This window comes from Eptesicus fuscus, chromosome 15 (assembly GCF_027574615.1).
Source record: "Eptesicus fuscus isolate TK198812 chromosome 15, DD_ASM_mEF_20220401, whole genome shotgun sequence".
In the NCBI taxonomy this organism is placed as follows: Eukaryota; Metazoa; Chordata; class Mammalia; order Chiroptera; family Vespertilionidae; genus Eptesicus; species Eptesicus fuscus.
The window spans coordinates 33723351-33738050 of NC_072487.1; positions in this window are offsets into that span (position 1 = coordinate 33723351).

Consider the following 14700-nt stretch of genomic DNA (forward strand, 5'->3'; position numbering starts at 1 on the left):
ACAATGTAATGGCTTCATATGTATATATTACAAAATTATTACCACAATGAAATTAGTTAACACACCCATCACATCACATAATGACAATTTTGTGGCAAGAACATTTAAGATCTATTCTCTTAGTAACTTTCAAGTATATAATACGGTATTGTTAACTAGAGTCACCATGCTGTATGTTAGATCTCTAGAATTTATTCATCTTATAACTGGAAGTTTTTACCCTTTGACCAACATCTTCCCATTTCTCCCAAACCCTCAGTCCTTGGCAACCACCATTCTACTGTTTATATGAGTTGTGAGGGGGCTTTGTTTTGTTTTGAGATTCCACATATAAGATCACAGTGCCTTTCTCTGTCTGATTTATTTCACTTAACATAATGACCTCAAGGTCCATCCATTTTATCACAAACAGTAGGAATTCGTTTGGCTAAATAATATTCCATTGTGTATGTATATATACATCTTCTTTATCCATTCATCTTTTGGTGGACACTTCAATTGTTTCCATGTCTTGGCTACTGTGAATAATGCTGCAATGAACATAGAGGTGCAGATCCCTCTTCCATATCCTGTTTTCATTTCCTTTGAATATATACCCAAAAGTGGGCCTGCTAGATCATATGGTAGGTCTGGTTTTAATTTTTTGAGGAACCTCCAAACTGTTTTCCTTGGTGGCTATCCCAATTTACATTCCCACTAACAGTGCACAAGGGTTCCCTTTTCTCCACATCCTCACCAGCACTTAGCTCTTACATTTTTCATATTAGTCATTCCAACAGGTGTGAGGTGGCATCGCATTGTGGTTTTGATTTGCATTTCCCTGATGATTAGTGATGCTGAGCATGTTTTCTTGTGCATGTTGGCCATTTGTATGTCTTCTTTAGGAAAATGTCTGTTCAAGTCCTTTGTCCATTTTTTAATTGGATTATTTGGGGGCTTTGCTATTGAGTTGTATGAGCTCCTTATATGTTTTGGATATTAACTCATCAGATAGATGGTCTGCAAATATTTTCTCCCATTTGCAGGTTGCCTCTTCATTTTGTTGTTTCTTTTACTATGCAGGAGCTTTTTAGTTTGTTAGTTCATTTGTTTACTTTTGCTTTTGTTGCTTGTGGTTTGGGTGTTATAGCCAAGAAGTCATTGCCTCCAGGAGTGGGGAACATTCATCCTGCAGGCCATATAAAGTCCAAGAAATCATTTGGTCTGGCCCTACCAAGGCATTAGTGGTAAGTTAATTGTTTGACCAAATATAGAAGGTTAATTTTTAAGTTGACAATTTTGTATGGCCCATGAATGATGTTATAAATATACAAATGGCCTTTGGCAGAGAAAAGGTTCCCCACCCCTGACCTAGACCAATGTCAAGGAGCTTTTCCCCTATGTTTTCTTCTAGGAGTTTATGGTTTCAGGTCTTACATTTAATTCTTTAATTGATTTTGGGTTAACTTTTATGAGTGGTGTAAGATAGTGGCATAACACTTTCTTTTAAGTAAGAATATCCAGTTTTACTCACACATTTGAATTTTAATAGCCCAAATCAAGTTGAATTTCAGAAAGGATATGTACCAATTTATAATTCCATAAACCAAATGTGATTCCCATTTCTACACCCCCACCAACTCTCACACTATCTGACAAATGATAGGCACCTCATTGTTGCTTTTTATTTACATATTTCCTGGGGTGACTAATTTTTCTTTTGGGTTTGAATAATTTTATGATGTTAGCTCGTAAACTTGTGACATAAAGAACCCACTTGGGATTTGGAGGTGGGGGTTAAAGTTTCCTTTGGACAGAATGAACATCTATATAGTATTCTCATCTGGAAATGTATGGTCCATCTTTTATTCAGACCTTCTTTTGTCCTTCTAGAAAATCGTATTATTTTCTGCACATATGCCTTACATTCCCTCTCCAGTTTATTGCATGACATTTGAGGAATTTATTTTCCATTTTGAATGGAGTTTTTCTTATTTATTTTTCTAAATAGTTACTGTTAAAATGTAAGATGCTATTAGTTTATGTATTAATCCTGTTTCTGGATACCTTCCTGAATTCCCTTTAATTAATCCTAATATTTCCAATTGATCATCCAGGATTTTCTTGCTAGTAGGTGATGTTTCAATGTTGTTTTTCTCTTACTTTATTACTTTTTCCCCCATTCATTGTATTGACTGGCACATCCAGGAAAATGTTAAATCCTTGCCTTACTCTTGACCTTAATGGGAATGTCTCTAATATTTCATTATTAAGTATGTTGCTGGCCATAGGTTTCTTGTATATTCTTTTTTTCCAAGAAACTTTCCTTCTACTCTTAGATTACAGTTTCTTTTCATGGGAATGGGTGTTGAAAGTTATCAAAGGCTTATTTTATGTCTATTGAGATGATCTCATGGGGGGAAACAGTGAATTACATCAAAAGTTTCCTAACGATGAAACCTCCCTGAATTCCTGAGGTTTGTTTGCATTGGCTTTGACTCAGTGTAGGTATCAGTACAGCGTGGACTTGAAAAGAGTGAAGAAGAAAATTCTCCTCCTCATGTTTGGGAAAATGCATTCCTAGGGACACAAAGGAGCAGTCTTCAATTACCTTGCCTGGCCAAAGGATTTCTGTTTTACTGATACCCCCAGCTCCAAGTCCTGGAGTAAAACTAAATACCGTGTAGGCCATGGACCTAGTTTACATAAAATAGTGTTATCTTGGGGTAAACAAAGGAGGAAGGGTAAACCTAGTGGAAAACCAGAAACCATAGCCTCCTAGCCAGGGAAAGAAACCACCCAACTTAGAAAACGGCTTGCACAGCAGTTCTCAGTATTGAAACTAGCACCTCTGAAATCCGATACCCAAAAACATGCAACCCCATTTTACTCCCAATCAGATCTCTTCTTAGCCCAAGCTCCCAATGGACTTAGAATGAATTCTAACTATAAGAAATCAAAATGTAAACTAGTAACAAAGGATGATTTTAATTTCAAGTTATCATGGGGTCAGAGAAATGGCAGCAGAAAAATGAACCTAGCGTACTTCTCAAGGAGATAAAACAACCATGGGATGGAGAACCCTGGGATAGCTTGGGCTAAAGTTGCCATATTTAGCAAATAAAAACATAGGATGCTTGATTAAATTTTAATTGCCCCATGAAATATTCAGGATATACTATTGCACTAAAAAAATTAAAATTGTTTTGCTCATCTGAAATTCAAATTTAACTGAGTGGCCCATATACCCTAGCTTAGGCTCCAAATTAACTTGCCTGAATTTCTATTCTGGCCTCACCATTTAGTAGCCATGTAATGCAAACATGTGAGCCCCATTTCCTCAGTGGTCAAATTAGTTATATTTAGGATTAATTCTATGACTTGAAGCATGTAAAATGCTCAGCACATCCTCAGCATATAGGAAACATTAAATAGCAGACACACCTTAGGATTAAGTAATGGTTACACTCGGGAGTTCAGGGATGTAGAAGAAAGAGTCCTGGACCAGGAGTTAGGAGACATGTGTTTGGGTCCTGACTATTTCAAACTAGCTGTGTGCCCTTAATCAAATCCCATAACCTCCCTAGGTCTCAACTGTATTATCCTATATAATAAAAAGGTAATATGCAAATAGACCAAATGGCGGAACATCCGGAACAACTGAATAACCAAACAACCGGTCCCTATGACATGCGCTGACCACCAGGGGGCGTGTGCGGAACATGGCGGGCGTCGGCCGCGGCAGGATGGTTTAACAGGTGAGTGGGGGTGCCAGACCAAGGCGGGGCGCCAGTTGCTGTCATCAGGGCGAGCCTCTGGTGGTTACTCCCGCGCTCCGCAGTCCCACTGCTGGCACCAGAGCTGCAGCTCACACCCAACACTGGTGCCCAGATCGCTCAGCGCCATCAGCGGAGCGAGTGGCTGCCGGCCCCAATCGCCCCTGAGGGCTTTTCCACCTCCCCCTGCTCCTGAGGGGTGATCAGGGCAGCAGCTGCCACTCGCAACCAATGCTGGCGCTGGCCCCAATTGCTTCACACCTTCAGCAGGTGTGAGCAAGGCAGGCGCAGTCAGTGTGTGGCAGCGGTGGCAGCGGGAGCTGGGCTGCTGGCAGACAGGTGACCTGGGGCTGCGGTGGGAGGGGCCAGGCAGGGGCGCGGAGGATGGGCCAAGTCCCGCCCCTGTGCCTACCACAGCCTCGTGGCCCACAGTTCCTTTCAAGATGCACGAATTCATGCACTGGGCCCCTAGTATGTAAAATAAGAAGGTGAATTAAATGTCTCTTCTCACAGTTAAGAGACTCTGATGCCTGGACCCCTACTGCTTGGACTTTGGAGAAATATAACAAAGTGTTGTCAATTCCCCTTAAATGAATTCTTTCCATGAAGCCGTATATGATTGATATCTTTAGAATACTATTGAGAGTAAAAGTATGCTGAGTTGAGATTTTAGTAGTGTTTGCTTTGAGGAATACAGGTGCAATTGGTCATACTTATTCTCAGACAGCAGTCCATATGGTTTCATGGTTTCACCTCAAGTTATAAATCAATTCCTGGAGCCCAATCCAACACCCTGAAAGCAAGTTATAGTATCTTCTTCAGCTTAAATATAATAAGCAAGATGGTATCTACAGTGGTTTATGGTAGACACAAGAATAAGTTGTGGGGTTTCCAAATAGACATAATGTCCCTTGTAAATTAAACAATACCATCCTCAAATATCATTTTAATTTAGTTGAGGATTAATTTCTTGGGGTTTTTTTCTCTATAGCCACTAAAAAGCTTTTGATTTCCATGGTGGTGTTTTGGGTTTTTTTAGTTTTTTTTCTTTTTTTATTGTTTAAAGTATTACAAATAGTAGTACATATGTCTCCTTTTTTTCCCCCCAATTGACCTTCTCCCAGCCTCCCCAACCCCCCGGCACATGCCCTCACCCCCCTCCCAGTGTCTTGTGTCCATTGGTTATGCTTATATGCATGCATACAAGTCCTTCGGTTGGTCTCTTACCTCCCCCACCGCCCCCAACCCTCCGCAGCCTTCCCACTGTCGTTAGACAGTCTGTTCAATGCTTCTCTGCCTCTGTATCTATTTTTGTTCATCAGTTTATAATGTTCTTTATTATCCATAAATGAGTGAAATCATGTGGTATTTTTCTTCCACTGATTGGCTTATTTCAGTTAGCTCTCCAGTTCCATCCATGCTGTTGCAAATGGTAAGAATTCCTCTTTTTTATAGCAGTGTAGTACTCCATTGTGTAGATGTACCACAGTTTTCTAATCCACTGGTATTGTTATTGTTGTTCATTAGGCCAAGAAGAAATGATTAGCCTATACAATTAGAAAGTCATTGAAACCCAGGTGTTTCTGATTTTCAGAACTAAACAACCCTTTCCCATATATTATATCTACAGAACAAGCCAAAGACGTGCATAGATGATGTCTCAATCAAAATTCTTATTATTTAAAAGTCTATGGTCCGGGGTTTGCGTTTCCTCTTTTTTTTTTTTTTTTTTTTTTATCATGTAATGTTTGCACAGGAAAGAAACTTAAGTGTTCTAATCTGACTCTCTTATAGATAAGGAAACTCAAGTTCAAAAAAGTTAAATGAATTCTACAAGATCAAAAAGCAGCAAGGCCATATTTTCTCTGATGTTCTCTTTGCTCCGATATACTCCAATCAATAGCATGTCTTCTGATCAACTACATTTAAGTAGTTAGTGACAATGTGATAGACAAGAGTTTCCGCTGAACTACCCCAGAAACCCATGAACCCTAAGTAGCTACTTTATGCTAGGCACTGTGATGTTAACAATAAATAACACAGGGTCCTGCCCTAGAGGAGATATTTCTGCTTCCTGTTACTGAAGAATCAATAAAAATAAATAAATAAGCCAAGGCACCTGTCTATTTCACATCCACAGCAATCCTATGACATGAATCCAAAGGGTATTGGGGTTATCAAGTACCAGAGTTCTTTGGAAACAGCCTTCCAAAGTGTTATTTAAAATCCTATACCTGAAAGCCAAGTTTATTATTTCAAGAGTTTCTCCTCAAATTATTAAAATACTAGGGCCCTAGTGCATGAATTCGTGCACCTTGAAAGAAACTGTGGGCCATGAGGCTGCAGTGGGCACAGGGGTGGGTCTCGGCCCATCCTCCGCACCCCCACCCGGCCCCTCCCACCGCAGCCCCCAGTCCCCTGTCTGCCAGCAGCAGCGGCTCCCACCACCACTCCCATGCACTGATGGCACTGGCCCTGCTTACACTTGCTGACCACGCGGAGAGATTGGGGCTGGCGCCAGCAGCAGGTGCAAGCAGGGCTGGCACCGTCAGCAGGTGCAAGCAGCAGCTGCTGCCCCTGCCCCTAGGAGCAAGGGGAGGTAGAGAAGCTCTCAGGGGCAATCAGGGCTGGCAGCCACCGCTCACTCCCACTGATGGTGCCAAGCGATCGGGACCAGTGCCAAGCGTGGGCAGCGGGTGCAAGCGCCAGGCAGGACCACGGTGTGTGGGAGCAAAGAATTTTCAGTAACCACCAGAGGCTTGCTGCAATGACAGCAACTGGCACCCTGCCTTGGTCTAGCACCCCCACTCACCTGCTCCACCATCCTGCCATGACCGACGCCCACCATGTTCTGCGTGCCTCCTGGTGGTCAGCACACGTCATAGCAACTGGTTGTTCGGTTGTTTGGTTGTTCAGCTGTTCCGCAGTTTGGTCTATTTGCATATTAGCCTTTTATTATATAGGATATGTAATAGGCATGTGTCCAGGTATCATGGAATAGAGGGAAGAAACCTGGGTTCTACTCCCCAACCTACCACCAACAAACTGGATCACTTGGAATAAGTGACAAAACTTCTCTGGTCCCCATTTTCCCCATCTATAAAATGAGGAACGTGATCAACAGGACCCAAAGTCTCCTCCAAGTTATAGCACTTTAAGAATCTATCTAGGGTGCAATAGATACAGTCAGCACAAGGCTTTAAGTGATGGAGAGAGAGCAGGGGAGCACTGAGTGGGGCTCACAATGGAACCAGCCAACCCTAAAACTCCAGGTCAGGACACTGAAGGTATGACACAATTCCCTCCAAGTCTCATCCCAGAAATGAGTCCAACAATGAAAGAGTATTCTTATGTCTAAGCAAGCATCTCCATCTCATTCAAGATCCCAGAAGTAGCAAGGGACTTATTAACTGACAGTTGGCGGCAAGACCACTCTTTGGGAAAAATAATCCATTCCACTTTACGTCTCACTTTAACACGTAGCCAAGTGTTCTGAGCTACTATATCATCTATCCATTCTGTTCAGTTGGGATTTCTCGGGCTATTCTCATAGTTCCAAAGATTTATTTTGATCTAATAGGGGAAAGCACTGGCCCTAGACAGCAAGCAAAACTACCCTGGATTATAATAAACAGACCATATTGGAAGGAATTTCCAGAGCATTGTCTTTTTGTATTACTGCTGCAGAAGGGCATGTGGTTTCCTCAGCTGCCCCTGGCCCATTCCAGCAAGTCCTTCACACCTACTCCAAGAGACCAGCAAGGCGAATTGTGTTGATGCACTGCTGCCTCTGCGAGGCTGAAACAGCCCCTGTTCCAGAGGAGGAGGCTCTATTTCTTATTGCTTGTGTCCAGATCCAAGCTGGGAAACCCTGCTGGTAGGGGCCAATTTTGTATGCTTCATAAATTTCATCCTCAAAAAACATTGGTCTGCCTAAATATCAGGCCACTCAAGTTTCTTGTCCAGAAGGAAAAAGAAAAAACATCACTCTGAAACTACAAATATACAGTGCTATACAAATGTCAAGTGAAATCTTTGCCACCAGATTTATGGTCACTTTTATTCATTATTGGGCTCAGAGACAGGAGAGTTAGAAAAGCATTGGCCTTGAAGTCAGAAAACCTGAGTCAAGTCCAGTTCTGGAAGCAAGTAACTGAATGACTTTGTGTGAGTCACTTTACCTCAAGTCAATTTCATTGTCTGTTAAGGGTTGAGCCATATAATCTCAGACTCCCCCAACACCACCAACTCCAGAGTTTATAATCTCCTGACTCCATATTCTTCTTTCTGTTGCTGGCCAGTAAACTGCCTACGTTGGAACAGGTGTTAACTTTCCTAGGCCACTAAGGTACGATTTAACACATTCCTCCTTTCCTTTGTGTTAACCTTGTGTTTTGTATATCACCCTGGCTGTGGAGGGTTACGGAGGAGAGGGTGGCTCCAGAGTTGACAACAGGGTGAATCCTAGAGCTGGAACCTCTGACATTGGCTCTGTCATCTGTTTCCCAGGTGAACTGGAATGACTAATGTGAACCTTATTCATTTGTAAAATGAGAACTGAATTAGCACTCCTGTAACGTGATGTCACTTAATACCCAAATAGGGGGCAGGAAGATGCAGTGGCTTGGGGTCTGCACTTAGAACTGTCCCTTCCCATTCATTCATTCATCCATCCATCCCTTCCCCCAAACTCAGGACTTGCTACATAACTTTTGGAGCAGAGTGCAAAATGAAAATTCTAGGTCCTTTGTTTAAAAAAAAAAAAAGTGTGGGAAAAAGTATTAAAAGTTATGAAATAAAAAGCACTTTGTGTTCCACAGTCTCTCTCTTGACCTGCCATGGTGTTGTTTTTTGCCATTTAATGCCATGCTCCCCGGGCATGGGAATATTTGCAGGAAGCGTTCAAACCCTCACAGGTGCCAAGGCGAAGTGAAGCATGCACAGCCCTGGCTGCCAGTTTCCCCTTCCACCAGGATGGGACTGACCTGCTACCCCCATCCACTGTAGGTGGGCAACCCCCAAGCCAGGATGTGCTAAGTATTTAGAACAAGTATGGACAAGAGGCTAACCCCCACCAACTGCCCTGCACAAGGCACTGCGGTGCTGCCAGCCCAGGACATGGATAGCCACCAGCATGCCCCCACTCCAAGATGTGGTGAGGCGCATGCTCCTACCCCAGGCCTCCCAGCCCCCACACCCAGATCCCCACTGGGGCAGAGGGCATCAGTGGTCACTAGCTAAGGGAATAATGGAGGGAAGAGAGAAGCCAGGCAAGGCCCTATGAGCCAAGATATGGGGAGTAGGTGACCAAGATTCCCTTACAGGGAGGCGGGACCCGGGGTGAACCACTGTTCCAAGTCCCCAGCACATGCTCTTTTGTCCCACCAACTTCACTGACAAAACAAAAGTTCATAGATAAGATTACTAAGCAAATCCTAAGTACTTCTGTACTGCTTATAAGTCCAAGAAATGGATCATATTCCTGCCTAGAGAGCCCAGATTCTCTCACATCCCCAACCCTTTGCATAAACCGGGCCCTCCACCTTTCATCAAGTCTCTTCCCACCTAGTCAGCCTGACAAAATCCCAATCATCCTTCAAAGCCCAAGAGGGCATCACCTCTCCTGTGAAGTTTTTCCTGCCTGCTCTGCCCTCCCGTGTGTCCCCCCCCCCCCCCCGCCCCCGGCATGTTATCTCAGACACACTTTTAATACCATATTACCAACATTTATTTACATTTATGTATGTCAGTCTGTATTTCCTATGAGCCTAAGAAATTTGAAAGCAAAGCCTATATTTTAGCCATTGTTATAATCCAAAGCCTAGTAGGTACTCAGCTCTGAGTCCTCTCTGGGCTTTACTGCACCCTGGTCCTATATTGACTTGGTCATTACTCATCATGTGGGCATCAACTGATGAAGTCTGTGGCCAATGAGATTGGATCCCTTCTCTCAGCTCCATCAGGTCTGCAGGTCCTTTCTGCTGAACTGGCCCTCCTTCAGCTCTTGCTAGCACAATACATCCTTCTGAGCACAAGACTCCCACTTGATTTCTATTCCAGGGAGTTATCCATTCTGAGAGTGCTGCCTGCTAGGCACATCAACTTCGATCCATACACCTCGATGAGGCACAGGAGACTTTCTGGACATTTTCTTACCACACGTAGGAGCCAAAACAGGCTCCCAAAAGCCAATTCAGATTGGGACCACCACAAATTACAGCAAAGCATTCCCATCAAAGCCTAAGTATGCAGTGACCTGTGGAGTCGTGCACTCACCCCCTGCACGGCTATCGGCAGCGAACCTGATTCAGGTCTCTCTCTGCCTAATCCTACTACAGCGACGATGTTCTCTGATATACAGGGCATCATACAAGTCTGTTTCCTACAAAACTCCTTCTTTCTACTTTCCCTTAAATATATCTAATATATCCCTTCTTCAGGATTTTGACCTTGACTGGCAATGGGGAAGTACATGTAACCCAAGTAACTAATTGACTTTCTGCTTTTGCCTATTCCTTCCCACAGACTACCATGGAAAAAGAGACAAACTGTTTGATTTCTCCCAATCTGCATTGCATCCTGTTCCTTCATGGAGTCCCCATGCCCTAAAAGAGGAGGAGTAGTCTCTGTACATTACAAAGGAAATCTCTAGTCACCAGGCTTTGATCTTAATTTGTAAGCAAGGAATTACTTCTCTCATACTGTTTTGCTTGAGCATACTTTTTGTTCTGGACTAATAAAACCTTATACTCTGCATGTCAAAACCTGTTTGCTGTGATGTCACCATAAAGCATAAGTGGCCAGATTGCCTGCGTGATAATATATAATTGTACCTGTCTTGTAGGTCTATTATGAGGATTGAATTAATGTACGTAAAGCATAAAGAACAGTACCTGCAACTAATAAGCACTGTAATAGTGGTGGCTGCATCACTGGCTCTCTCTTTCTCTTAGCATCTCTACTATAATTTCTCCATTCTCTCTGAGGCAAACCAATGCCTCTGTAGAATAGATGAAAGTCATGCCCAAAACAATGCAAAAGAGGAAATCAGAGACTTCAAATAAGGTCGTTGCTATACACATTATCTCAATTAACATTCAAAAGTTAAGAAGCAGTAGTAGAGCAGCTTTGTGGAATGGTCAAGAACATGCATCTAATCCTACACAATAGAGGTACTGTGATAATTAAATGAGATCTTATGTGCCCAGCACACTTCCACTGTGCAACTCTGATCTCTAAATGAGATTTTATATACACTTGATCCTCATTATGCACAGACTCCATATTTGCTGATTCCCCTGCTTGCTAAATTTATTTGTAAGCCCCAAGTTAAAATTTGCTGCTCTTCTGCAGGCATTCACGGACATGCGCAGAGTGGTGAAAATGTGACCCACTCAAAACACACAATCTTAGCTGAGGTCAAACAAGGCTGCACTATGCCTTCTTGTTCCAGTTCTCATACTAAAAACAGGTGGCTTTTCATGGTATATTTAGTGCCATGCTTTTCTTATTTTTGTTGGTGATTTTGCTGTTCAAAATGATTCCAAGCTTAGTACTGCCGGGCTGTCTAGTGCTCCTAAGCACAAAACACTGTGATGTGCCTCACAGACAAAAATCATGTGTTATTAGATAAGCTTCATTCAGACAGGATAATGGTGCTGTTGGCTGGCTGTGAGTTCAATGTTAATGAATATATTAAGGTCTTTAAAAAGAAACACACTTCGAAACCAGGTTCTGTAATGACTGGTTGATGAAAATAGTGTGACCAGAGACTGTCAGGAACTTAACCCTCTATTTCCCCTAGAAACAATTCTTCAATATTTGCAGGTCCAGTGATTTTATAGAACATCACTACCACAAATAATGAAAAGTGATTGCATATCCATGTATATATGATGTATAATTATGTGTGTATACAAATGCTCAGCAAGTAAAAAGTAGTTAACAGATTATCAATATTACTATCATTAGCCCCTTTCAAAGAAAAAAAACTGAGCTTTCATGTTAAATAAATTATTCAAGGTTGTCCAGGTACCAATTCTAATACCTGTTCTACTGTCTATTACTGCATAACACCTCTCCCCATACTTATGGCATGAAACTGCCACCAGGGCAGCATGCTCATGAATTCTGCAGGTTGGAACACTGACAGGGAGCATGGGACAGACTTGTCTCTACTCCATAATGTCTGGTCCCTTGCATTTCCACTGAGAAATGAAGGACTATTTAAGGAAAATATTGTTATGGTAAAGGCCATTTTGTGAAGATCTTTACCCTAGCCCAGATTTTTTCATGTGATAGAGAGCAAGTTGTGAAACATCACACAAAGGAAAGATTTCAAAGACAATCAGAGTCACAGAGGTTCTGAATGAAAGAGCAGACACATCTATACAAACATGTTGCCGTTTCTTTAATTTCAAGACTGCCTGTTGTGATCCCTCCTTATAAAGAGATGGTGGCAAGTTGGAACATTCATGCCCCTAGAAAATCTCACTTAGAAACACAGATGCAAATGGATTCTCTTCCTATAAAGGCCAAGGTAAAATGCCTCTTACTCCAGGTGATGGATTAGAATATTCCAGCATGGGTTTATGTTGTCAGCCCATATCAATCCAGCACCAATCAGAAGAGATTAGCCTGGCATTGTCAAGATTCTTGTTCAACAATCACAGCTTACATAGACCTTAAAAGTGTGCTGTCTTGCTTTATAGCAACATCACTGTGTGGTAACACTGAATGGAGAATAAATTGTATGCAGGGAGTAATTTTTGACATGCAAGTTTAAATATAACAAAGGAAGCCTTTTAAGATGTCAATGCATTCCAGTCACTCTGACCATGCACATGTGGGTGTTTTAGTATTCAAAAACATCTCCATGGTCTTTGGGGATTTCTCACTCTTGTTGTAAGGTTTCTAATTTTTTAAAAGGCATTACTCATGAAGGAGAGAAATTGCACTTTTCACCAACTTAATCCACATGTTCTTTACAATATTTGATACTTACATTCATGTTCTTCCTAGTCTCACCTGCACAGAGAGCCAGTAAAATATGTGCCTATACCGACAGAAATTGAGTATCTTGTTCCAAGAAGCACCTTAATCCCCGGGAGATTGAGAAGTTAAACTATGGCTCATAAAGAGGCAGCATTGGGTCACTTTACAAACCTCTGTCCAGACATAACCCCAAAAAAGTGTCTCCAGCCCAAGCTGGTGTTGCTCAGTGGTTGAGCATTGACCTATGAACCAGGAGGTCATGGTTTGATTCCCGGTCAGGGCACATGCCCACATTGCAGGCTCGATCCCCAGTAGGCGGCATGCAGGAGGCAGCTGATCAATGATTCTCTCTTATCATTAATGCTTCTCTCTCTCTCTCTCCTCTCTCTTTCTCTCTCTCACTCCCTCTCTGAAATCAATAAAAGTATACTTTTTAAAGTGTCCCCATATTTTGGCTACAGGAGAAAAGACACTTTCCTCGTCTGCCAGCATCTTGAACAAAAATTAGCCCTGGGGTTTTGATCTCATCAAACGGCCTTTAATGTTTAAAAACGTCTATGGTTCCTATTTGCCCACAGGAGTAACCTCCTTAACTTGTCCTAAAAGGACCCTTGTGATCCAAACCCTGCCTTTCTTCCCACTGCTTCCCACCTCCATCTCACCTGGAAGCCTGCATTCTAGCCACAGTGAGTTGGTGGTGGTTCTGTAAGCTTTCTCTCTCATTCTACCTGGAGTTCCCTTCATCCACTTCTCCAACATAAAGTTTACTGACCCTGTGAAGCCTTCCCTTAACTTCCCCCCATAGCACATGTGCACTCGCGCACACACACACACACACACACACACACACACAACCCACACACCTTTCAGGCAGTTCGGTGTGCCCCCCTTCTCTGTGCTGCCAATGCTCTTGGCTCAAGCCTTTAATATACCGGTAAGTGTTTTTCACTGTGTTGTATCTGCCTGTACCTCTCTGGAATCATAGTTTATTTATATTGAACCCCAGAACTCAGGGAGTGTCACTCAGTTATTTATTCAAAAAAAATGTACTGAGTATTTGTAATATGCCCTGCCCAGTTCCCTAGGGTCATCCTGAGGGCTGTGGGTCCGGAGTGAGTCACATGGACCTCTTCTCTTGATAATATTTGGAAGGAATATTATCAAGAGATAATATTAACAATAGGGACAACCCTGGAAAACTTCAGAGCTGAATATCAAGAATTATCTAGTATTGCCCAATCCTCACCTGTAAAGATGAGGAAACAGCACTGAGAGAGGAAGCAACATGTTGAAGATCAACACAGTGAAATGGTGGCAGTTCAGGAGCTACAACATGCATCTCCCTCACTCCTACCAGGCTCCCTACTTGGTTTTCCCCCGCCACTCCACCATGATACCTCAATAGTTTTAAGTAACTTCTGAAAGTAGTTTATTGAGGCTCAGCTTTTGAGACTAGAGAAAAGCAAGGTCTGGTCCTTACAGCTCTTGGGGTGGGAGGTACTTGGGAATGCTCAGTGCTAGACAACCAAAAACAATGAAAAGCAATTTCATATTATAGTAAGTATAGACTTTCTCACGGGCATAGGGGTTCCAATGTACAGGGCTGAGCAAAAGAAGGTTTACAGTTATAATACAATAATTAATAAATAATACAAGAATAAAGTTTTGCATAGTTACAAGTGTAAACCTACTTTTGCCCACCCCTGTATTTGTTAAAAGATCAGCCACGCAAAGTGATAGCACCATCATAGAGAAGCACATTAGGTCATTTTGAGCAGAAGTTGGAAAAGCCATGTGCACCCATACACACACACACACACACACACACACACACACCTATTACCTGCCTAAGGGTTGTCTCTTCCCCAGAAAGATCCCCCCACACACACATAGGTCAGGGCTCTGAACTACCCCAAGTGAATACAGCACTCACTCAAGTCCTGTTGCATTT